This window comes from Notechis scutatus, chromosome 5 (genome assembly GCF_049901735.1).
Source record: "Notechis scutatus isolate UNSWTSFEM ecotype Mainland chromosome 5, rNotScu1.2, whole genome shotgun sequence".
In the NCBI taxonomy this organism is placed as follows: Eukaryota; Metazoa; Chordata; class Lepidosauria; order Squamata; family Elapidae; genus Notechis; species Notechis scutatus.
The window spans coordinates 29,547,106-29,571,805 of NC_142013.1; the positions used below are offsets into that span (position 1 = coordinate 29,547,106).

The following is a 24,700-nucleotide window of genomic DNA, read 5'->3' on the forward strand; positions in this document are numbered from 1 at the left end:
TTTCATAAAAGAAGTACTTCCTTTCAGTGTTCAATTAACAATATTTAGGGGGATATTGTGTGATCCTTAGGAGGATGAATTAGAAAAAGAATAGTGAACAATTAAGACCATTTACAACTTCAGAACAAATTTGATTACCAGTATTCAGAATGCTTATGATGATACATAAATGTATTATACTGTATATATTGGCCCTTTGAGATAAGTCAGGTTAGATAATAGACAACACAAGCACTTCTGGAACTTTCTTTATTCTTGTAGGTATAATAATGGAATCTTGATAATTTGACAAAATATTGTTTTACTTCATGTTATATGAAACAGTCATATTCTTATCTTGATTTTGCTTTTTACCCTTGAGTGTCTTGGACTGAGTTGTTTCCTTAACATTGCTTACATTCCTTCTTCAAAATTATCTCATATGTTCCTCTGTAAAGTAAATGTGTTATTTCCTAAGAATACTGTTTCAGCTCCTACATAGATTATTATGGTGTTTCTTTAGAGCTTTCTTTTTTATTTGTTCTTTCTTACCTTAGTTCTCTGGCTGAATTCATGTTGCTGAATTCACACATTGCTATAAACTATAATATGGTTTGTTTACTATTGGTTTAGTGCATTATGTGGGATCAACCACTATCTTTCTAAACCACAGTTTATGAAAGTGTTATATCTGAGCCAGGCCAGGCCACCATGGCTTTTTCAACAACTTATCCTTAAATAATTATGTGTTGGCATGATTGCAAACCGAGACTTACTCTTTGCTCATGCTGCCATGATCCTTTTTTTTCTTTTTACTTTGACAAGCGTCAGCATTCTGAGAACTATGGGAAAGATTCTTCCTATAGATCTTGTTTGTTTTGGGGTTGTTGTTTTTTTTAGAAAAAGTGGACATATTAGTGACTGAAACTGGACCCAGTTACACAAATACCTAACTGCCAATCTTTCTGCTAAAATATATTGACTTGTGACGGCTTCCAGCATGGAGTAGCTACTTCTGGCAAAACAACTATATATTTTAGATGCTTCACATTAATAATAATTAGTGATCACTAATGATTTGCAGTAAGATGTTAGTTCACATACCCCACAATATTTGTAGAATGTTCTTACTCTTACAGAATATATTAGTTGATTGGGCTAAAGTAAGATAATCATTTCCAGGAAATGGTTTTTAATTACCATTTTTGTGTGTGATTTTCTCCATTTCATAGAGAAGCAATTCAGTATTTGTGATGTACTCTTTCTTCATCATAGGAAAGGGGAATACATCTCAAGCTAAACTACCATCAACATTTTAATATTTTTAATGTAATATTTGCTTTGTGGCTAATGTGGTGTAGTCTTAATGGATTATCTCCTAAGAGCTCCAGACAGTGTATGATGTGCTTAGCATACATAGACAAAGGACAAAATATCAATATTTATTCAGTTGATTGAAATCCAGAGATATTTATGGAAGTAGGCCACCACAGTCTAACTAGTTCCTCAACAATTCTGGATTACTAATTGTAACTTCTGAAAACAGTTTAGAATTCAAGTTGAATATGGTGAATACTGTATATAGGCCCTAACAAGCTTTTGAGAAAGGAAATCCACAATGAAAATTAATTACGTCTTTATTTTCAGCAGATGTGTCCGTAAGATACTATTAAAAATAATCAAGGCTGAATTGTGAAGAGCTTATTGTAGATATTAAGTGAAGGATAAACACCAAGAAAAAATAATGTCCTTCTTTTCTACTCTATGCCAATCACAGTTTTATTTTCAACATAGATTTTGGATAAACAAATGGCCAAGATAAGCCACTAACAGGCTTTTGTGATTTAAGGGTGTAGTGAAATGTTCAGTATTTTAAATGTAGCAAAATGTATATATTGATTGTCACTCTCCAGAACAAAGTTTATGGTCTAAAAATAGTAGGAAGCAATATGCACAATGATGAGGAAATGCACAAAATATACAGCTATTCAGATCCAAAGAAGAAAAAGCTCTTGTGAAAGGGCATGGATCACCTTCTTTAAAAAGCAACGCCTCTTTATTTTTTGCACAGAAAAATACATATTTGAGTCAAAGGAGCACAAACAGTTCCAGTTGGTTGGAGCTGGCAACTTACTCATGCTGTGGTTCCATCATAGTTAAAGGTATGCTTTTATTGAAGCTGCCTTGGAAGAGTAACTAGAATTGTTCTTGGTGCAAAATAATAGAGTAAACTGGAATGAAATCGTTGCATGGCACTGTGTTAATTTCATTTTTATATGTTTAAAGACCTGCAGGAAACACTGATTGTTTTTGATGCAATTTAATATATTCATTTTAAAGCCCTCCACATCTACCTGTTATTATCATTATGATCCTGTGTAAAGGCATTGTATTCTTCAGAAAAGGATATTTATACTGTTTTTCCCCTGCTCCAAGTTGTCCAGTCAAAAAATCAAGATGAGAGTTATGAGGCTGCAGTTGAAACCCTGCCTGTTATAATGTGCATTCTATGACTGATATAAACAAAGGCAGAGATTCAATCATGCACATTTGACCTGATCTCTTACTAAAAAATTAATTAAAACTCATTGAATTCTATTTAAAGTAATGAGTTAATGCAAATTTGCATTTCAATTTTGTCCCAGCTATTGATTCATTGGTTATTAATTTTGGTGGGGTATATTACTATATGTTCCAGTACTGAATCTTTTTTTAAATGGTAAACCTGGGTTAATAGCTAACTTGATATAAACTTTTGTTCAGAAAAGAGGTTAAGTGTAATAAATGTTTAAAAAAGCATAATACTTTGATACTTTCTGATCCTACCTATTTGGAAGCATGCAACAGTTTAATTCTGACAACTCTTTTTTCTTAATCTTTAGAGAGGACTATTGGGAATGTTCTTCTTGTTGTAAATGGTTTCATTACATTTCTTTTCTGTCTGTTGTATTCAAGCATAGCTCCACAAATAAACATAATGAGAGGGAAAGAGAAAGAACTAACTTTCCTCTTGCATTTTTTCTTTCCTCTTGCAAATGAAAAGCAAACTGTTCCATCACACTGAAAAAATACCATGCCAATGGAAATGGCTATGTTGAAATCTTTCACATTGATCCAGACATATTATCGATGCAGGTATTTTTCATACTTTATCTTAGCATGGAAGAGCATTCAGATGAAAGGTAGCAGCAATAGCAGCAGCCAAAGGCGATAGAAATGGACACCCAGTTCCCTCTTCATATTAGTACTGGCTTGAAGCATTCTATTATCAGATACATTACGTTTAAATATAAGCACTGATATACTATGTCATTCATCAGGGATTTTTTTGCATTCATCCATCCCAATATATATCTTTGATTGATATACTTCTTAACAGTTACCTTGGGTATAATGTCAGCTTTACAAGTGATCCTTGACTTACAGCAGTTCGTTTAATGACACAAAGTTACAATGGCATTGAAAAAAGTAACTTAAGACCATTTTTCACACTTATGACCGTTGCAGTATCCTCATGGTTACACAATTTACACTCCGATGCTTGACAACTTGCTCATATTTATGACAATTGCAGGGTTCTGGGGTCATGTGATCACCTTTTGCGACCTCATGACAAGCAAAGGCAATGGGGAAGCCAGATTTACTTAACAACCATGTTACTAACTTAGCAACTACATTGATTCACTTAACACATGTGGCAGGAAAGTGTAAAATGGGACAAAATTCACTTAACACATTTCTCACTCAGCAACATCAATTGTGGTTGTAAGTTGAAGACTACCTGTAGTTCTGTCTTCAGGAATACATGCACCTGTCAGTTTTCACAAGATCAGTATGTTGGCGAATTGTTTAATTTCAGGTAGTCTCTTCTTTGCAAATCACTCTTTATTATATATGCATCTTACAAATTTGGGGACTGTACCACTTCTACTTATTACTGCTTTTCTTAGCCCGTGGCACTTTTACAACTATAGCTTCCAATTGTTTTAAACAGTGCATCAGTGTATTGACTCCATGTTATGTTGAATTGTCATCTTATTTGGGAATGGCGATGAAAAGTTTATTCTGACATTTCAGTTTCCATAAATGCTCACTATCATTATTTGTCAATAAGCCCAATGTGTGGGGAGTTTATTGGTTCTTGTGTGCAACAAACAAAGTACAAAAAATAACTATATTTAAATATAATGCTTGGCTAAAGTCAATCACTTCCAAAATGAGAATAGAAACATGATAGCAGATTGCAAAAATTGTCATTCATTTTAAACTTCTTTTTTTGCTCATGAGAAACAAGGTGCATTAAGCTTTCAAATAGATTCAATTTAAACAACCTTGCTAACAGAAATACCAAGCAAAATTTTTCAAAAATTAACCCAGTCATATTTTTATATACTCATTTATCCTGTAAACCCCATGTACCAAAGTGATGTCTTTCACCAAATGCAATCTTGGTTTTAAAAAATTTTCTGTGACTGAACTAAGATACATAGAATGGCCATTTATATACAGTAGTTATAGAGTGGATTAGAATGGTCCAGCCTGCAATATTTGATTTGTAAAAATGAAAAGAAATTTGAGATAGCTTGAAAGCCATTTGATGCTAATACAGATTTAAAAAAAAAAGATCAGAGTTTAAAAAATAGTCAGTTTTTTAAGCAAACGGGTAAAAGCCCTATTTTTTTTGGGGGGGGGGGGGTACAGCTCCCTTTTATTTTAAAAATTCCAAAATCCAGAACCCAGTTCTAATGTTAAAAAATCTGCAGTAGAATTGATAATGAGCAGAAATGGAAGCTGACAACCTATTTTCATTTCCCTGGATGCTGTAAAAAGTCAATTGCCTAAATACATAAAGTAGTAAATTAGATTTTAAAAATTGTTTCTGCTTAATAACCCAAAGTGTTATTAGTAATACAGGTAAGGAAATTACTTAATAAAAAAGTCTGTGATTTTTAACCTGGCAGTATCCCTTTTAATTAAGTCATAAGAAGTCCTCAGATGTAAGATATAATAAAAGTGCAGTATGTAACTTCTATTATTGATAACAAAATGCAAAAGATCTACTGAAACCGATTAAGTTTAGCAGCAGCCACAAAGTCACATGTGCATTTTTCTCAAAATCTCTCTCTTTCCCTTTATCTGTGTATCTTTAGCAACATCATACTAATATCCCTTACACTATATCTGTTTTTTCTTTGAAGCTATTTCTTGTTTCTCTCCAGCCTTTGCTCCTACATCACTGTAGGGAATTAGCAACCTTTCTCAAACTGGAACCCTTTGCAGGAAGGCTAACGTTTTGAGGACTTATAATTGGAAGGATATTTGTGAGTGTTGTTATTCCTGTAACTTACCCTATTTACCTATTACCTAGCTTGATTTATTTTGTAGCAGGTACTAACTAAGAACAACTACCATGATTCTTGAGATGTAACATAATTGTTTCTGATGTACTTTGGGCTAGTTTGTTCTTTGGGCTAGAGTTGATAAAGGATTGATAGAGTTGGATTATTTTTCTATATATGTTTTTGAATTGGCTTGTATTATATTTTTTTAAGCTGTTATCCTTTGTATACCACTTTAAGTCAAGGTGCATTCCTAATAATAATAATAATAATAATAATAATAATAATAATAATAATAATAATAATAATAATAATAAAAACCAAAACAACTTGAACACCATAGGCATTGACAAATTTGCCATCAGTCAATTGAAGAAGGTGGCTTTACTTGGATCTGCTTCCATCCTGCGACGATATCTGTCACACCATCAAGCATCCAGATTTGTCTATCCCAGGTCCTTGGTAAAGACTCAAAAGGTAGACAAAAATGCCAAACCCAGTCTGAACATCTGGCTGACTGTGTGATGATTAATAATAATGCCTTGTTTTTTTCATTGGAAAGTGACATGAGTTAAACCAGTTAAAAGAAAACAGCAAAAGAACAACATCTTGGAAGAATTGGTGTGAAGAAATGGATTAGTTAGTTAATCTGCTGTTCTCTTTCAACTGGTTTAACTCATGTTACTTTCAAGCAGGATGGGATTCTCCCGGTTTGGACAGGTTCGAGCGAACCCTTTGTTCTGATGATCAGCTGGCTCCAAACTGGTTCGCTCCGATGAGCATGTAGGCCCACTCACCCATCCCTGCTCTTTCCTGTGCTTTTGTTCTGACCCAAACCTTGTTCCAAGGAAACAAACACAAATCAGAGGTAACAGCAAAATCTTTTAATGATTCTTTACGAATTTTGTTCCTTCACGGTTAAAAGGCTGTTTCAAACTAATTGTCTCTGATAAGAACAAGCCTTACCAAGGTTGTGCAAGGCTACCAAGAACAGTAGATAAAGTTATTATGAAATATTTCAAACACAAAGATTCTCCAAACACCAACTAAGATATTCCGAATGTCCATCAGGCTTGAGTGCAAAAACTTCTTTGCTTCTTGCAAAGAACTCCGGTTTTTCAGTTGGCTTTTATCTCTTGAGGGAGGAGCCATTACCTTGCTGCCTTACTCCTGAGTCACCTGTGCTGCTGCAGCTGCTCTTTCCTTTGAACAGCCCTGAGCGCACGCGCACTGGGCACAGGCTCCTCGGGAACATCTTCATCACTGCTGCCAGCCTCCATAATCTGTGAAGGCAGCATTCCACTCCCTGATAATCTTGGCCCCATTTCTGCATCACACGCAGCCCCTTCATCTGAGTCCTCGCTCTCCGAGACCTCAGCCGTCTGCATCTGCTGCCAGTGAACCACAACAGCTTTATGTCTTTTTGTTAGAGCAGTTGATTTGTATGCTCTTCAACTGTTTTCTTCAGCTGCAGTTGAAGGTATTAGCTTTTTAAAACATGGAGCACACACCCTAACCGAACAGTTGTTACACTGGTTGAATCATACCTCTACTTTCAAGGTTCCACATTTAGCCCATTCACAGATCTGGAAGCTAATAAGGGGATAAAAAGTGAATTTCTTTAAGTTTCTCAGTGTGCTGAAATTAATGTTTTAATCAGTTTTCTATTTTTTTTCCTAGTTCTTTAGAGCCATTTTCTTGACTTTCAGTTCTGTATTGTAAAATCAGTAGGGCACAGACCTTTTTAAAAGCATTGTTGTACCATTTTGTTTTTTCTACTTTTTGATACTTTATTTCTTTCATGAACAACCATAAGCATAAATAATGGGGATTGCTTCAAACATATTCCAGTTTGTGTTTTGTAGCCTCAGATGCCCTACAATCTGTAAATTACTTATGAGAAGGTACTAAGAGGTAATGATACAGCCCAGCAGCATATTAATCATATGAACTTGCATCTAATGTTTCAGCTTATAGATGGAGTGGATTTTTGAATTGAGAAGTGCCAATCTGTTAATGTTAAGTAGTTACTAAGCTGAAAACATTCAGTACTCTTGTGACATCATTATACTGAATGAATAAATCCTTTGTCTTGGGCAATTGATTCTTAAGTAAGGCATCTATGATAGTTAGAAGTTATGCCTAGCTATGACAATGAACTGATTAGCTTTTCCTGTCTTAAGCTAATGATCACACATGTATTTGATATTAAGGCTATGAAAAATATTTTTAAAAGGTTCTCAAAAAACATTCATGAGTGCCTATGAACCACCTGTTTTGGATTGTTAAAACAGCCAATTCATTTGCAGACTTTAAATGTGCCTCAGAATTTGTTTTCTGTTGTGTCCCACTCATGTAGAGACAACAAAGAACAGTTTCCAAAGCATTATCACAATCTTGTAAATATAAGGTTACTTATTGACAATAGAAGTTTAATGTTTCTTCCTGCAAGGGTTCTGTAAGGTACAAAGTGTGAATTTCATATACTTTTGTGCATACATTTTCAAACATATTCCGATTCATATTTTTGCATTTCACTGGAAGAAAGTATCAGATCCATGATTAACTTAATGACTCTTTTGGGACCACATTTCAGTCCATTTGGTTAACTTTTCTGCAATAGCAAATAAAACTTTCCCTTTGAGAGATTCTGTCATTTTAATTTTAATTCTCAACTAGGACTTGAAGGATAATTCATTTGGTTCAGCATTACTATGGAGCAGTGCTTATCCTACAATTATTTTACAGATGTAGAGTCACTTCCCATCAAACGATTTGTTGTACTAAAGGAAAAATATAACGAACAGGTTCTTTGGAGTGGGAAAATAACATGTGAAGAAAGAATTATACATTATTTTTCTGTTTTGCACTAGTCTGATCGGGTCTTTGCTTTTCATTATAGGATAGAAAGATAGACAATGCAGTATCACTTGTGCATTAGAATAAATATGGTGTATTTATTTGATCTTTGCTTACTTTGTTCCAATGTAATTATCTAAATTGGGCAATGTTATCAATACTGACTTTGTTATCAGTAAGGATATATTTTCTAGTTAGACCCAAAGGTACTTTTTTCAGGAGGCAACTGGACTTTTTTGTTTTTTTCTTTTAAAGACATTTTGCTTCTCATCTAAGAAGCTTCTTCAGTTTTGAAAGGATAGTGGGGAATAGAAAGATTTATATTCCGACAGACTTTTGGTTATACCATTTTGGATGAACACCCTTTGGAAGGTGTAGGAGTAGGAATGGATTTCCAGATGAAAAAAATTGCAGACTGCAGGAACCAGGAGCACTACTCAGGTGACCCTGAGGACACAGATAAACCTCCAACCTCCAACTTTCAATGACTCTCTAAAAGATTGCAAATAATCAGCTGTCTTTAAAGAATATAAATCCTTTCATTACCCACCATCCACCCTGAATGACTGAGAATCTCTACAGACTTTTTTCTAGTTAGAAAATGTACAGAATGATTTTTGGTCTGAAATATTTATTCATATCTCATATACACCTAAAAGTATTCATTAATAGCTATGGAAATAGGAAGTGATAACATTCCTGGTAAAACACTCATCACCAGCTACCTCTGGTGTCCTTCTTGAGCTTGAAGAGCTAATACTACCAAATAATAATAATATCAGTCAATTGCAAAAGGTAGCTTTACTTGGAACAGTTTTATGTCCTGGGACAATACCATCAAATAACTTCTGCCTAACCCAGGTCCTTGGGAAGGACTTGATAAGTAGATAAAAAGGCCAAATGCAATCTCAACACCTGGCTGATTATGCAATCAGTGTTAATATATTAAACTTTAATGCTTTTGACTCTCAGTTACTTTGGGCACCTCACAACAATCAAGGAAATTATGCAAAGAAACGACATGATCAGTTGGTCTAACAAAGTAAAAGTAACTTCGTAGTCTTAACTTTTAATCTCATAAAAGTGAATTTATTTTTTGTGGGACTACTTCAGGTTATGGACACCAAAGGAGGCTGGCTCCAATTAGGAACGTTCAGAATTAGCCCACATCCAATTGGTCTGTATTTTCATTGTTTAATTTTAGAGCACTCGTATGCCGAGTATTAATAGCCTTGCTTCAAAGTTCATTTGAAAGCAATATTTTTCTATAAATTGCCAAATGCTCTAAAATATAAGTTCTGGTGCCCTCAGCCAGGGTGGGAAATTCCATTGTGGCTTCATGCCCATAGCAGGTAGAGTGGAATTTAACGAAGGAAACTGCTGTGTTTTTGTGTTTTTCTGTATGTTTTTCCTTTAAAACCAAGAGCTGGGCAGGCTTCCCATTTGACCTGATATGACCCAAACAAATTGCTTCTTACATAAAAACAACTGCAGGCTTAGAGAATGTAAAAATGTGCACTGTATCTTTTTCCTCTAACTCTGGGGAGGGAGAAACGGAAGCCCCTCAAAATAGAAGAGCTTTGTCAATGATCAGCAAAGACTTGCAGTTATCACTCAAGTTTGATAAAGCAGTTTTACTCAAGCCAGAAGCTTTTTGAAAGTTAGATTTGGTTACTCTTAAGTTTAATTTCATTTGCTTTTATATGCTTGCTCTTCTGTCACACAAAAATTAGTTTGAAAGGAAATGCTTTTCCTGGTGCTATGATACGTTCAAAAAGGGGGAGGAGAACATACAACTTTTAAGGAGGAAAATACGTACACTTTCCAAAGTTAAAAATGAAAGGAAAAAAACTTAAGATATTTAAAAGAGGAGAGGAGGGAGACAGATTCCTAGGCTGTGCCTCTAGTTTGGGAATCAGATGTAGAAAATCTAGGCCATATCCATTGATATTGCATTCAGATATCTTGCCTTGGCACATATACTAAAATTTATTTTAAAATGAAGCAAAAAGATGTAGCGTGTTCTTCTAAAATGCTCCCTTTTATGGATTATTCTGATCACAAGTCCTATTTAAATTTTCTTAGCGCTATGTTCCCCACCCCCATGTCCTTCTTTGCAGAACTGTCTGTTCTGAAGCTGGCACCTTCCACAAAGCAGCACACAAAAAGTAAAGGCGAGGGAATAGAGAGCCTTTAATCTGCCTGGACAGCTAATGTAATGCATGCTGAAGCTGAAATCTGCTGTGTGTAACAAATAAAACGAATTTCAAGGTCTTGGCTTGGAAATGTATACATAAATGTAAACTGAAGAATGTGTCTTTTTTTTTTTCTAGTTGTTCCCTTTTAATCAAGAACATTTTATCTGAGGTCTAAGTGAAGCTTTTATGTAAGTGTTTGTGTAACTTAGAATGATAGCTTGAAAGCATTGACAACAGAAATATTTCAACACTTGAAATACTTTTAAAAAAAGTGATCCCGAGGCCATCCCATCTATACTGATATGTGTAGATGGGTCAAAACTCTCTCCTTGATTTAATAGTGCTTCTGGAGTAATAGTAAGGCAGCTATGATTTTCCTAACAAAATTGGATTTTGCCATGACCACAAATACAGCAGCTATTAAAAATAATTTAATATAATATTAATTTATAATTACTTACTGACTTTTATATCAGAGCTAATACAAGTAATCTTTGGATAATGACTACTCATTGAACAATTGTTTGAAGTTACACTGAATGAGTGGTACTTATCGATTGGTCCCCCAAGTTCCTGCTGTCCCACCCCCCCCCTGTGGTCACATGATCATGATCTGGGTGCTTGGCAATTGTCTCCAATTTACAACAGTTGCAATATCCCAGGGACACATGATTGCCATTTGCAACTTTCTCTACCAGCTTCCTACAAACGAAGCCAGTGGAGAAGCTGATAGGGAACATTGCTCTTCTAAGTCACTCCTACACCTGCCACTTTTTTTCTGGATGAGTCTGACTATGGAATATGAATCCCAGGAATCTTGCATTCCATAGCCAGTGTGTCTGCCCTGAGCGCCTCTTTGTGCTCACTCCATAGTGCATGCATTACCCAGCTATGCTTGGGTGGTGCTGCAGCAGCCACCTGTACACTTCTTTCTCCAAGGGAGCAGCCATGTCCAGGTGTCCTCACACCTCATTGTGGTATCCATCTTGCATCTTACCACCTCAGCAATAGCCACTGTCAGCTGTGCTTATGTTAACCCTTTGGTTACTACCGGCACACTCTCCTGTACCTGGCAGCATCCACTCCCAGCTTGTTTATGTGATGCCACAGGACCCACCAGTGCATTCTCCACCACTTATATGCAGTACCACAACAGCCACCTGCACACAATCCCACATCTGGTAACAGCCAATTCCACTTGGCTGCATGTGTGTCATGCCGCAGCAACCACTTACCTGCCTTCTGGTCTACTTGTAGGTCATCCAGGACTTGCAACTTCCTGCTGGTTTCCCCATTGACTTTGCTTGTTGGATGCCAGCAAAAAAAAGATCCTTGCTTAACAACCCTTGATCCTTGCTTAAAGCCAGCAACAATGACTACATATGAAAAATAGCTTTGTTAGGAACAAAACATGAATATTAAATGCATAAATAATGCATACACCAGGTATACCATGGATAAGGTCTAACTCAGAAGATTGTCAAGATTAGTAAAAAAAATATTTAACATAGTAAAACAAATATATTTGTTAGGATCTCTTAATTTCTTCATATTTATTGTTTGGTGAGAATATAATTCATTAATCTTTTAAAATTAATATAATTCATTATCTTTATTTCATTAACATCAAATATATCTTCATCTTTCTTTCTCCATTTTCTACTGTTGAATTGGGGAATGGATAATGTATTCCTCCAGACAGTACTTGTGCAAAATAACTGCACCTGAAACTATATGTACATTATACACAGAGACACACATTTCTACACAAATATAGTTGCTGGTTTGATATACTGTAGTTACTTAGCATCTCATTTAGGTTGCTGTGGCTGATTATGTATGTTCAAGTAGAGTCCTAGATTTTATTGAATGTGCCTGGTTCCAGAGAGGATTAATATAGGACTGTTAAGTTCTCATTGCAAATATACTTTCTTATATTCGTACATTTTTTTCATCAAAATGTGTATGGCTGCCTATCTCACAAATTGACTGTCAAATGTGACTTACTGAAGAATATACATCTAGTCTGAACATCACCTGTCTGGCATAAAGCCATACTGCACATTGTCATTCTTGTCGCCTTTCAATCAAAATTTTGCTAAACACCTTCCCAACAATACTTAAGAGATTAATGCTCCTACAGTTTTTACATGAAATTTTGTCACTTTTCTTTTTTATAGAGGGCAACAGTGGTGGCATTCTTCTAATTGTCAGGCACAGTTGCAATTTTCGTAAACAATTAAACAAGTGGGGGGGGGGGCATTTGTAAGCAAGCCATGTCTATATCCATTTCTTCAGGTATACCAGCTATACTTGCAGCCTTACCATTTTTCAACAGTCTTATATTATCATTACTTTTTATTGCATTTGCAAGCAAAAAATAAATGCACACTTGCCCATTTTGGCGGGGTTTCATTAAATCCTCAAGTGAGCAGGAGTGAGCACATCCTTATTTTTCACAGTTAAAAGAGGATAACTTTCTGCAAATTTGCATAAATTTGAATTCAACCCCCTCATAACACCTCAGCCAGGCGATTGAGGTCTTTATAAAACCCTTTTTGGAGAAAAGGAAAATGAGAGCCAGTTTGATGCAGTGGCTAAGGCACTAGGCTAGAAACTGGGAAGACTCTTGAGTTCTAGTATCGCTTCAGGCACAGAGTCAACCAGGTGACTTTGCGCTAATCTCTTTCCCTCAGCTCCAGGGAAGAAGCAATGGCAAGCCACTTCTGAAAACCTTGCTAAGAAACCTGCAGGGGCTTGTCCTGGCAGTCTCCAAGAATAAGACACAATTGAATATAAGGGTATAGATCAGGGGTCTCCAACCTTGGCTACTTTAAGCCTGGAGGACTTCAACTCCCAGAATTCCCCAGCTTTGCTGGCTGGGGAATTCTGGGAGTTGAAGTCCTCCAGGCTTAAAGTTGCTAAGGTTGGAGACCCCTGGTATAGACCAAGTCACTAGGCATAGCCACACCTGTGCCACAAGCAGCATTATTGTTAACGATAAGGTCAGCACTCATACATTTTGCACACTTTGGCCAGTGTGTCACCACTGCAGCCAAAACCCAGTTTTATTCTCATGCTATTCTATGTCAGCCAAGGTCTCTAATCAAAAATAAGAGACTACCTTGCAAGCCAACATACTATTTCGTGCATTTTACCACCTAGACATTTGTATTACTGGAAGCTAATTCTAAATATATCTTCAGATTATTGGAATACTTGTTTTCATGCTTTGTTTGTTTTGTGAAGGCATTCATCTTGTTGTTTTGGCCTTCAGGATATATATTCATTCTCACCATGTATGGACAGAAAAAGCACTTTAGTGCTTAGGGTGGATAGATTGCTATTTCAATATTTGCAAGCCAGAGTACAAAAATATTTCCAGGCATTAGATATAGCAGCTACTTTATATTACTTTTCGGAAGCCAAGTAACTTAAGATAATTTATGATTTTTAATGACTACAGACCAAAAAAGTAAAAATAGTCTATAATAAAAACTTGCCTATCCTTAGTCATTTATTCATTTAAAAAAATTATAATACTTCACAGTACATTCATTGGAAAATGTAAGGAGAAAAAATCCTACTTACATTCATCTAACAGTATTATCCACTGCAAATTCATGCCAGCAAGGAAGCATTATATTCATCCAATCAGCTAGCGTTTGTCTCCTCCCAGGACATTTCAGATTCGTTTTTAGGACAGTTTCAATGGAATGCTGATGATACAGTAGAAATTGCACATTGCTTCAGGAATGATGAAAGCTCTCATTTCACATGTTGACACTGAACAGAGAGCAGTGTAAAGAAATTTAGGAAAAAGCTGATTTTACATTAGTATTTGATTTATTCAATGTTTATTCTGCCTCTCTATTTAAATAGGTCATCCTGCAAACTCACAGATTAGTTTTATTAATTTTAATATAATAATTTTAATATTAAAATTAATAACAAGTAAGTGCATCTTGGTTGCTTTTGGAAGGCAAACACTACTTTCCAGAGGATATCTTCCAAACTGTTGGACCAGCACTGTCGATGTCCATTCTTAACTATCAGCTAAAGTATAAATGTATGCTGCAATGGTTAAGGTAAAATGGAATAAAACTATAGATAACTTGATAAATCTAACAGGCTCAAGAAGGGTTAAAGTTGGCACCACAGCTACCACTTGTAGATCTATTGACATTTAATATGAAGCAGTCCCAAATTGTGAACTTGGTTTCTAACTCTCAGCACGTTTAGATTTTCTCCTTCATCAAGGTTTTTGTTCCCTTTTGCACATTATGTGCTATTTATTGAAATATACCATCTTCTAATTTTTTACTAATTTTATTTTGTGATGAGCTCTGCTGGTTAGGTGAATGAAAAATACAGTGTGTACATATTAATTAAAAGATTGTCCATATCTTGCAAAAGAAAAAATAGGTCATTTAAAATCCAGGCCCCAACAAGAACTGGAATAGTGGTATTATTTTGGAATGTATTTTGTTTTTGTAATTTTCTGTATGATGTTATGATTTTTTTAAATTGTTTATGCCACCTGAACACACATTCTCTAACTTGGATAGCATAGAAATATTTAAATCAATCAATCAATCAATCAATGCTAGTCAACATAAAATCTAAAATAAGCTTTCAGTTTTAGCAATAGAGATTGCCAATTATTTCTAGCTGAGCTTTTCTTCTAAAATTAGGCCTAATTAGGAAGTTTCTGTATTCTGTTTAGTGAATGTTGCCTAGCACATATATTTACATAAACTATTTAGAATAAGTAGAGAATGTATCTTACAATCTTTGGCTTTTCGCTGATGCTTTCTAATGTACTATGTAATCAAAAAAGTTCTCATATGAGTTTGTTTATTTTGATCAATAGAAACATTAAAGTTGCACTTAAAACATATATTATACTTATAGTTCATCATCTCTGGGTCATTTAATGCTAACAATTGTTTTACATTAGGCATTTATAATACATTGTATTAAATTTGTTTTTTATAAATTGAAAAATCTGTTCTTAGATATTATTTAGTGATATTAAAATCCTAGTACTTTTGTTTTCCTTATATAGTTTTAATTTCTTAAATTGTAATATATTGGATCTAGGCTTTTTATTTCTAATTTGCCCATGTTGCTTGTGTGTGAAACATTTAATGTTCTTTCAGACATCAATCGTTTGTTTGTGCTTTTTGTTCTGAATTAAATCATATTATAGAACTTTCCAAATTTCCTTTCACGGGTTTATAATTGGGACAAACAATTCAAATCAGTAATGAATCTCAGCTCATCAACTGGAATAATCAAGATAAATATAAGAGTAATATATAAAGATTGCAGGTTCCCTTATTAATCTCTTCTGTCTGTTTTTGAATATGCACCAATTCACTCAGCAAGGTTTGCTAGAGCAGTGATCCCCAACCTTTTCTACGCCGCGGCCCGGTACCGGCATCAGCTGGGCGCCGCCATCTTTTTGATGAAAAAGTGCTTCCGGTGAGCTTTCTACCCGGAAAAGCTCACCGGAGCGCTAGCGCCGCCATCTTTTTTGATGAAAACGTGCTTCCGGTGAGCTTTCTACCCGGAAAAGCTCACCGGAAGCACTTTTTCATCAAAAAAAGATGGCGGCGCCCAGCAAGCCAGCGGCCCGGTAGGACTTGTTCCGCGGACCGGTGGTTGGGGACCCCTGTGCTAGAGGCTAGATTGGATATGGTTTGTCCTCATTTAATGCCTTGCTTAATGTTAGAACAAGAAGACTTATAACCAATCCTTTAACTTCTAGCCAGTGTCTCAGTGTCCCTGTGTCATGTGATGGTGATCCAAGCACTTGGCAGTCAGCTTGCATTTACACTGTAGCATTCTGCAATCTGGTAATTGCTATTTAAGACTTTCATTACTGGCTTTGAACAAGCAGAGTCAATGGTCAAGCCAACACAGTGGTTGTAAATGGTGACCATGTGATATCTTAATGACATTATGGGATGCACTTAACAATGGCAACAAGAACTACCATCAGTAAGTGACATCATATTTTACCACTGTGTCACTTAGCATAGACCAGGGGTGTCAAACTCGTGGCCCGCAGGTGGGATGCATCACATGCTGGGCTCGCCCGCTCAGTTTAGTGAAGGGGGGGAAAAGTCCAGCTACGTCATGTGATGCCACCGTGATATCATGAGTTTGACACCCCTGGCATAGACAATTCTAGTCCCAATTGCTGTCATTAACCAAATGCTACTTATAGTCCAAAAAACATCCTAATGTTGTTGGGTTTTTTGGACTATATGTATCCTTAAAGAAGTGATATCTGTTTGAATCAATTACAATAAAGACAGTTCAGCTATGAAGCATGTTGAGATGACAATTCTAGCATGATCCTATTGTGGTCAGTGGTTGCTGGTCAGGAAAAAAAATCTTTCTCTTTCTGTATTTGTTGATTGGAAGGAGTAGTTGTGTTGTCAATCAAGAAGTGATTGTTAGACTCAACGGAAGTTGAAGAAGTTAGTTGAAGATGTTTTGCCTGAGGATAATAAGGTTTCAGAATTCTTAATTATCTATGAAAGGTTCGCTCTATTTGGGTGAAGCAGATGACTATCTGGGAATCCTGACAAATTGAAAAGAGTAATGCTTGATGGACTTGGTAGGGTAATGTTTGCTTGAGTTGTTTTGATGTGCATGTATGCCTGTTGTGGGAAAGAAAACTACATTTGACTATTTTGTTCTTATACAGATATATATACAGATACAGATAATCAGAGTTGGAAGGGACCTTGTAGGTCATCTAGTCCAACCCCCCGCCCAAGCGGTAGACCCAACACCATTTCTGACAAATGGCAGTCCAATCTCTTCTTGAAAGTCTCAACTGATGGCTCTCCCACAACTTCCGAGGGCAAGCTGTTCCATTGGTTGATTGTTCTCACTGTCAGAAAGTTTCTCCTTGTTTCCAGGTTAAATCTCTCCTTGTTCAGTTTCCACCCATTATTCCTTGTCTGGCCTACAGGAGCTTTAGAAAATAGCTTGACCCATTCTTCCCTGTGGCAGCCCCTCAAATATTGGAAGACTGCTATCATGTCTCCCCTGGTCCTTCTCTTTACTAGACCAGCCAAGCCCAGTTCCTGCAACCGTTCGTTGTATGTTTTAGCCTCCAGTCCCCTAATCATCCTGGTTGCTCTCTTCTGTACTTTTTCTAGAGTCTCAACATCTTTTTTATAATATGGTGACCAAAACTGGATGCAGTACTCTAGGTGTGGTCTTACTAAGGCTTTATAGAGTGGTATTAGTACTTCCCTTGATCTTGACTGTATCCCTCTGTTAATACAACTTAGGATTGCATTAGCTTTTTGGGCAGCGGCTGCACACTGCTGGCTCATATTTAGCTGGTTGTCCATTAAGACTCCAAGATCCTCTCACAGTTACTGCTATTGAGCCTGGTTTCACCTAGTCTATATGTGTACTTTTGGTTTTTCTTGCCTAAGTGTAGGACTTTACTTTTCTCTATATTGAATTTCATTTTATTAGATATGGCCCAGTGTTCTAGTCTGTCAAGATCCATCTGGATCTTGAGCCTATCTTCTTGGGTGTTAGCTATTCCTGCCAGCTTAGTATTACATTTTTTAAGTTGCTGGACAAGAGTCATTCCTGAATAACCTTTATATTCTGCTATTACACTCAGGGGAGAGAAGAGTTACCTTAAATTTAATGGATATAAACAGCATAACTGGCTGTTCATTTGTGTAGGCTACATAAAACATTTTTTCTTGTTCCAGGCTAAGATGGATATTTAAATCTCTCTGCCCCTCCCCCCAAAAAAGTTGTAATCAGTAATTTCAATGGATGGATTTTATTCCTCCTATTTTGTCTGCACTATGTTACATGTTGCAGATTTGAGTTTAGTTTCCACCAAAGTTGGAAGTTATCATATAGATCAGGGGTCCCCAACCACCGGGCCGCGGACCGGTACCGGTCCGTGGAACATTTCCTACCAGGCCGCCGGTTTGCTGGGCGCCACCATCTTGTTTGACGAGAAAGTGCTTCCGGGTGAGCTTTTCCGGTTGGAAAGCGGCTTTTGGGTCCTGAAGGAATCCTCGCGCCTTAGTTTCATCGAAGGGGGGGGGCTTCGAACGAAACTAAGGCGTGAGGATTCTTTCAGCACCCAAGGCAAGGCAAGCCGAGCGACCGTCCCGAAGCCGTCCCGAAGCGAAGCCCATCGACAAAGGTACAAAGGAGGAGTTGAAGGTAGCGGGGAGAAGCGGGGGACAGCTGGCTGGCCGGTCGCTCGGCTCGCCTTGCCTTGTCATGCGTGGTGATGCCGGTACCAGGCCGCGGATCATTTTGTGATGCCGGTACCGGGCCGCGGCACAAAAAAGGTTGGGGGCCACTGATATAGATGACTATTGGAAATGAATTACCATTCTTATTACCTCTGAGACCTTTAGGAGATTTGGTCGACTTTCCTTTCTCCCCTGCTCTATGTATCAAGTCTTCAATGTTACATTTTAATTTGTTATCATTTTGTAAACAATTTCAAACAATTTTAATCTTGCTAAAATGTATTTATTTAAAAGTCATACATTTCATTTTTTGATACAGAAGCAACAGGCATTAGAAGCCAGTTTTATAGTTATGATTATTTTAAGGAGTTTTGATCTGAAACTTCAGCTTTGAAATAAATAGAGCAATCCTGTCCTTCCATCTTTTTCCAGCAAGAAAATGGGCATAGCTATAAAAATTGATAAAAGTGTTTAATGGAAAGTTTGTACTTCCTCCTAGATAACATTTAGCCTGAAGGGCTAAATGTTAGATGAGAGAGCAAATCTATTTCCTGCTGCTCTAGAGGACATACTAAAATATGTGGGTCTATATAGCAGAAAAGCAGAATTCAATTAAGCTTAAGAATAAGTGTACTATTAATAATTTTTTATCAGGAAGAGAAGCTTTCGGAAATGGCGATATTTTTGTTTGTAATATATAAACAGAAAACTATATGGCCATATTCTAGGGATTATTAAAACTTTCCAGTCGTATTAGTTTAGGCATTTGAGTTTAGTAATTGTGTGTATTAAAAAAGAAATAACTTTGGAAACATGAGGGAAAAATGATGTTAACAAGACTATGCTCCTCGGCCAATAAAGTTATAAATTCTTTAATTATATAGATAATCACTTTTCAAACCAAGTTAATTTGAATTGGCATCTTTCTTAAAAAGTTTAAATTATCTAATGTATGAGTTCCTTTTGGCACAGCAACTCTCATAATATTCTTGGTAAATTTTATTTTGGCAAGCATTTGTAGAGCAGTTAAGTTCTCATGCACATTGGCATATTTTATTGATCGTTAAAGATTGATTGTGTGTTTGGTTTTGAGAGCATGTTGTTTTCTGCATTGTGTAGGTTAGTTCAGAGTAATTTATTATGGATGGATAATTACAACAGTGCAGGAGGTTGTAATGTTTGGTCCTTAGAATTCTGTCTAGTGCCAGCCATTCTTACCCCAATTCTGGAAGTTTTTCAGTCTAATGCTCAATTTCAAAATAGCTATCACAATGTCTCCTTTTCTGGCCTCAATGCTAACTATATATTTTTATATAAAATATATATTGTAAAGTTTCATCCCTTATATTTTTTCATAAGAGGACACGCATTCATGCCAATCGCTATTTCACAGTAAGTCTGCAACTTGAAAAAGAGGTCTCAGTATGTGTGATCTGCATAACAAATGTGGAACAGTAGCTTTTTTCCACATATCATGGGACCCAAAACATGTAAGTTTGTATCACTTATTTGTCATTAGTAACAAGCTTATTTTATTCAAAATATAGTTGTAATACACATTGTTATTTTGTTAAAAAAACATTTAAATGATTAAGTTGGATACACATCTTGGGTCTTTGGTGTGAAATTGTTTAAATAATAGATATTTTGTTGACTATGGGGGTTGTCTTAAGCCTGTTTATTAGTTAATAATCTCCTCCTACCTCCCAGCACTAATCTTGTAAAGATCGTGATTTAATAAATCCATGGAATTATTAAATAAATTAAGTATTTTATATTACTTGTCCTCATTGAACCAAATTGCAATACAACACAATTACATTTTATAAATAACACCTTTCATACTAGCACCACAGGGCATAGTACAAAAGAATCTAAATAGAATGTGAATACTGTAATCAAATGCAGACCCTAGGAAGGCAGATTGAAAGGGCCTGTTGCTGGATAGAAGAATAGACAGGGTAAGTATAGATGGTCAGGGCAAAAAACTTGGTTTTGAATAGAAAAGCTCAGTGGAATAATATTTCATTTTCAACTGTTCCAAAATAGGAGTGATTGGAAAGAGGGGAATAAATGACTTAGTTTTATGTGTAAGAAGTTGGAGGAAAGAATCCAAGAAGTATATTCCTTTGTTTATTTTATTCTTTTTTCTTGCATTAAATTAGGTAGGAAAAGTTAATTATTTTTTTATAATATCTTAATTGGATTTGAGTGTAGATTTACATCTTCTGTCTGTTGCACAGTGAATGACCCTCAAATTCACTTCAGATTTTGGGATAAGGAATAGCAATAGGATTTGTTAAGTTGCATTTAGGAAAATGGCTTCAAATATTCAGAGACCTGCAAACATTATCAAAATAAGAGGCATGTTTCAATAAGACTGCAAAAGTTTGAAATATCTCCAATTATCACAATAATGCTATTAATAAAAACTAATTAGTTAATTTGTCATATATGTTTACTACTTGTTTTGTATTTTGAATACCTTATTCTATTTATACCAATATGTTTATGCATATGCTTTTTCAGTAGGTTATAATGAAAGGAAAGAAAAAGCTTGCTTGCAAACTTTCATGTTCTGTCCTGTTAAATGTTAAGTTTGATAGTAATAGATAGAACAGACCTAAATATAACACTTTATGTTACTATAACAGTGATGGCGAACTTTTTCGGCACCAAGTGCCCAAACCTGAACACATATGTGCATGCGTGTGCATGCACGTGTGCTGGAGTGCTTCAAAACCAAAGACCAGCTGGCCAGTGTATGCATGCCTGGTTTTTTTGGCCATTTTGGGCTGGTGTTTGGACCATTTTCAGGGCATTTTTGGGCCAAAAACATCCTGAAAATGGCCCAAAAAGAGCCCCAAAAATGGCCTGGAAACCAACCTGAAAATGCCCAGAAAACCACCTGAAATTGACCCAATAAAACAGCCTGAAAACAGCCCCCCAAATGGCCTGAAAATGGTTCAAAAACAGCTTGTTTTTTGGCCAACAGCTTGTTTTTTGGCCATTTCCGGTGTTCTGGCACCCGCAAAGACCAGATGGCCAGTGTGCATGTATGCGCCAGAAACTAGAAGAGCAGCTGGCGACAGTACGCGTGCCCACTGAGAGGGCTCTGCGTGCCACCTCTGACACGCATGCCAAAGGTTCGCCATCATGGCACTATAACTTCGTAACAGGTATATCAGTTAATAGATTTTTGTCATGTCCAGAGGTTGTGTTGATTAATATTGCTGATTTTAGGCATGGACTTCATATATTGCTGGACCATTAATTTTCTATTCCTTCATCTTAGACTTTACTTAAGCCATCACTCAGCCAAAATAAGTTTCACAACAATATTTTGTGTGTGTATAGAAAGTATAGAGTATATGGCAATGTTTTTGTGTTAACATGTATCATTCTTACAAACCCCTATTCATGAAGGAGGAAGACTCATTCATTGATCACTGTGTGAAAGGGAAAGTGCTATTAATGCTTAAGGTAGCATGATAAATCTATTTTAAACTTTGGGGATGAATGTGTTACATTACAATTCAGACATTTACTATTAATTGCAAAAGGGTGATCAGAGTAAAGAGCAGAATAGTTTTGCTGGAACGTCTGCAAGCAATGAAAAAAACAGGCATGTGAACTAATGCAATGTGCCCCACTACATCTTTTTTTTTATCAAAAAAACACATAACATTGACTTTTAAATTTTGACTGCCATCTTTTTGCATGCTATCAGCACCAGTGCCAATGTCATTCCCTCAACTCTTCCTTTTTCCGTGCATATCTTTGTCATTGAAAGTTTCCAGTCTCAGCTCTAAATGTATCAGACAATTTCTGATAGTTAAGAACTAATTTTTAGTTCTAAGTGCATGCATTGATCTCAAGCCATCAAAAACAGTTTACAAAATGAATTTCTCAGAACATATCACAAGAAAAAGCAGCATTGAAGGTGGGTATATGATTACTTTTGCTTTATTAAGTATGAACAAAGTGGTCTAATGCTGAGGAACAAATTCCCAGAATCAACCTGTAAGCAATGTCAGAGAGAAGGAAAATATGGGGCCTTTATAGCACCTTGCTGTTTTAAAGATAGATGAACTATTTAGTGGCACCATCAGGACACAATGAAATATGAGATTCTGCATCCCAAGTTATTTGTGATCTATTAAGAGCAAACTTAAAATCTGCTTTGCAAATTAAAACTTTTAGAGAAGAGCACATCTGGGAAATTCAGAACACTGGAAGAGCTTGATCGGTCTCTTGTCTCTTATTGCATTGCGAGTTGCAGCCATGCCCATGGCAACATAGATGATACCAGAAGGAATGGCATTATTTGTATTATGCATCTAGCACGGTGAAATGCGTTTTTCCTAACTTCCTACACATTCCTACAAGGATAGGTTTTTAGGTCATATTCCCCTACCGCCGTATCCTCTTTATTTGCTAACTTTGGAAAGTCTTTAACTTTCCTCAAGGACACTATTCATTTCTGAATCTGCATTCATTTTCCCTGACAATCCCATCTGCTTTTTTATGCGCTTGGAAAAAAATGTCTGCTGATTCTGCTTCCAAAGGATATTTCTCATTCAGTGGCTGAGTTCACTTTTTTCAGTAAGCCAGATTGTAGCCTATTTGATTTTGGCATAGCATTCTCACCTAATTGTAGTTTATTCAACACAACATAGGGAAGCAAACAGTGCCTTGGTTTGATGTGTGAATCAAGGTAATATATTTATAAGATGTAATCATCCTAAATCAGTTACTCATGATTAGTCTTTTGGAGGAGGCCACCATGCCAGCCACTAATATTTTAGAAGTTGAAAAAAAGATCAACATTATTCAGAGCAGCAAAATGAAACATCTTTTAGTGAACACTTCTGATCTATTAACTGATCTTAGCCTACACATCTGAATGTACATTGCATATGTTTGGAATCACACCCTACATAATTGTTGCCTTCAAATAACAAAGAATAAATATCAGTACATTAAGTCAAATATTACATTAAGCAGTATAAAACAAGGGAAAACATTTTATATTTGTACCAATACATTTTGTACTTGTTAGTATGGTGATAATTTATAAGAGCTCTATAAAAATGTGTTGAAGGTGTTGGACTAGAAGTAGGAATGCTTAGGTTCAAGTGCACCCTAATTATGGAAGCTCATTCACTGACTTTGAGCTAATTATCCTGTTTCAGTCCAACCAAGCTGTTATGCGGGGAACGTATAGAAGAAGGAATAGTATACAACTTGTCTTGAGCTGAAGGAAAGGCAGAATAAAAATGTAACAAATATAAGTAATACAAGTACTAAAATATATTTCATTACTATTAGCATATGAATGACAGGGTAAGGCTCTTTTGGCATCCATATTCAACTTTCTACAGGTGTTAGATTTAATTCAGTAAAAATTACGGTGAATCTTGGACCCCTGTATTGGTTTTTCAGGATGAAATGAATAGGCCCAGTTAGTTGTTAGCGATCTGATGCTTAAGTTCACAATGTTATTCTCTACCAACTATCTCACAATTTACAATCAATAAAATAAATAGCCAAGGAAAAGAAGCAGGAAAAAAGAAGTAATCCAGACTGAAGAAGGTGAATTGGAATTGTTAGAACTGGCAGAGGTACAAATATGAGTCCATTTTGCATCTCTTACCCTACACAGAGCAGTTTTATTGTTTTCTTTAGACAATGTTAAAAATACTGGCATTGTCAGATGACAGCTATTCAGAAATAGAATGAAGAGGCTGATACATTTTTCGTTAGACAAATAATCAAGTGTGGGTAAATAAATTTACATTGAACTTGTTCAGGTCATGTTATTCCATACGGTTGGCTTAGTAGCCTGATACCAATAAGAACATTACAATAACTGCTTGGGAGGTTGAGAAATTTGGGGTTGTACAGCACATAGAAGCCATATGTTTATGTGTACAATTAATAAGTCTGGCAGAATCTATTGAAGTTAGATTTTCCATTACCACCGCTCATATTTTTTTACTTTTGAAGTTGATTTGTTTATGCTCTTTCTGCAGAAATCTTAAAATCTTGTTTCATTTTCTTT

At 36.0% G+C, this 24,700-nt stretch overlaps 1 protein-coding gene across 6 annotated transcripts in view; it reads left to right on the plus strand.

Annotated features, from left to right (window-relative positions):
- ZBTB20 (zinc finger and BTB domain containing 20) overlaps positions 1 to 24,700 on the plus strand; it is a 477,851-nt gene that overhangs the window by 239,463 nt on the left and 213,688 nt on the right. The gene's annotated exons all lie outside the window — the stretch shown is intronic.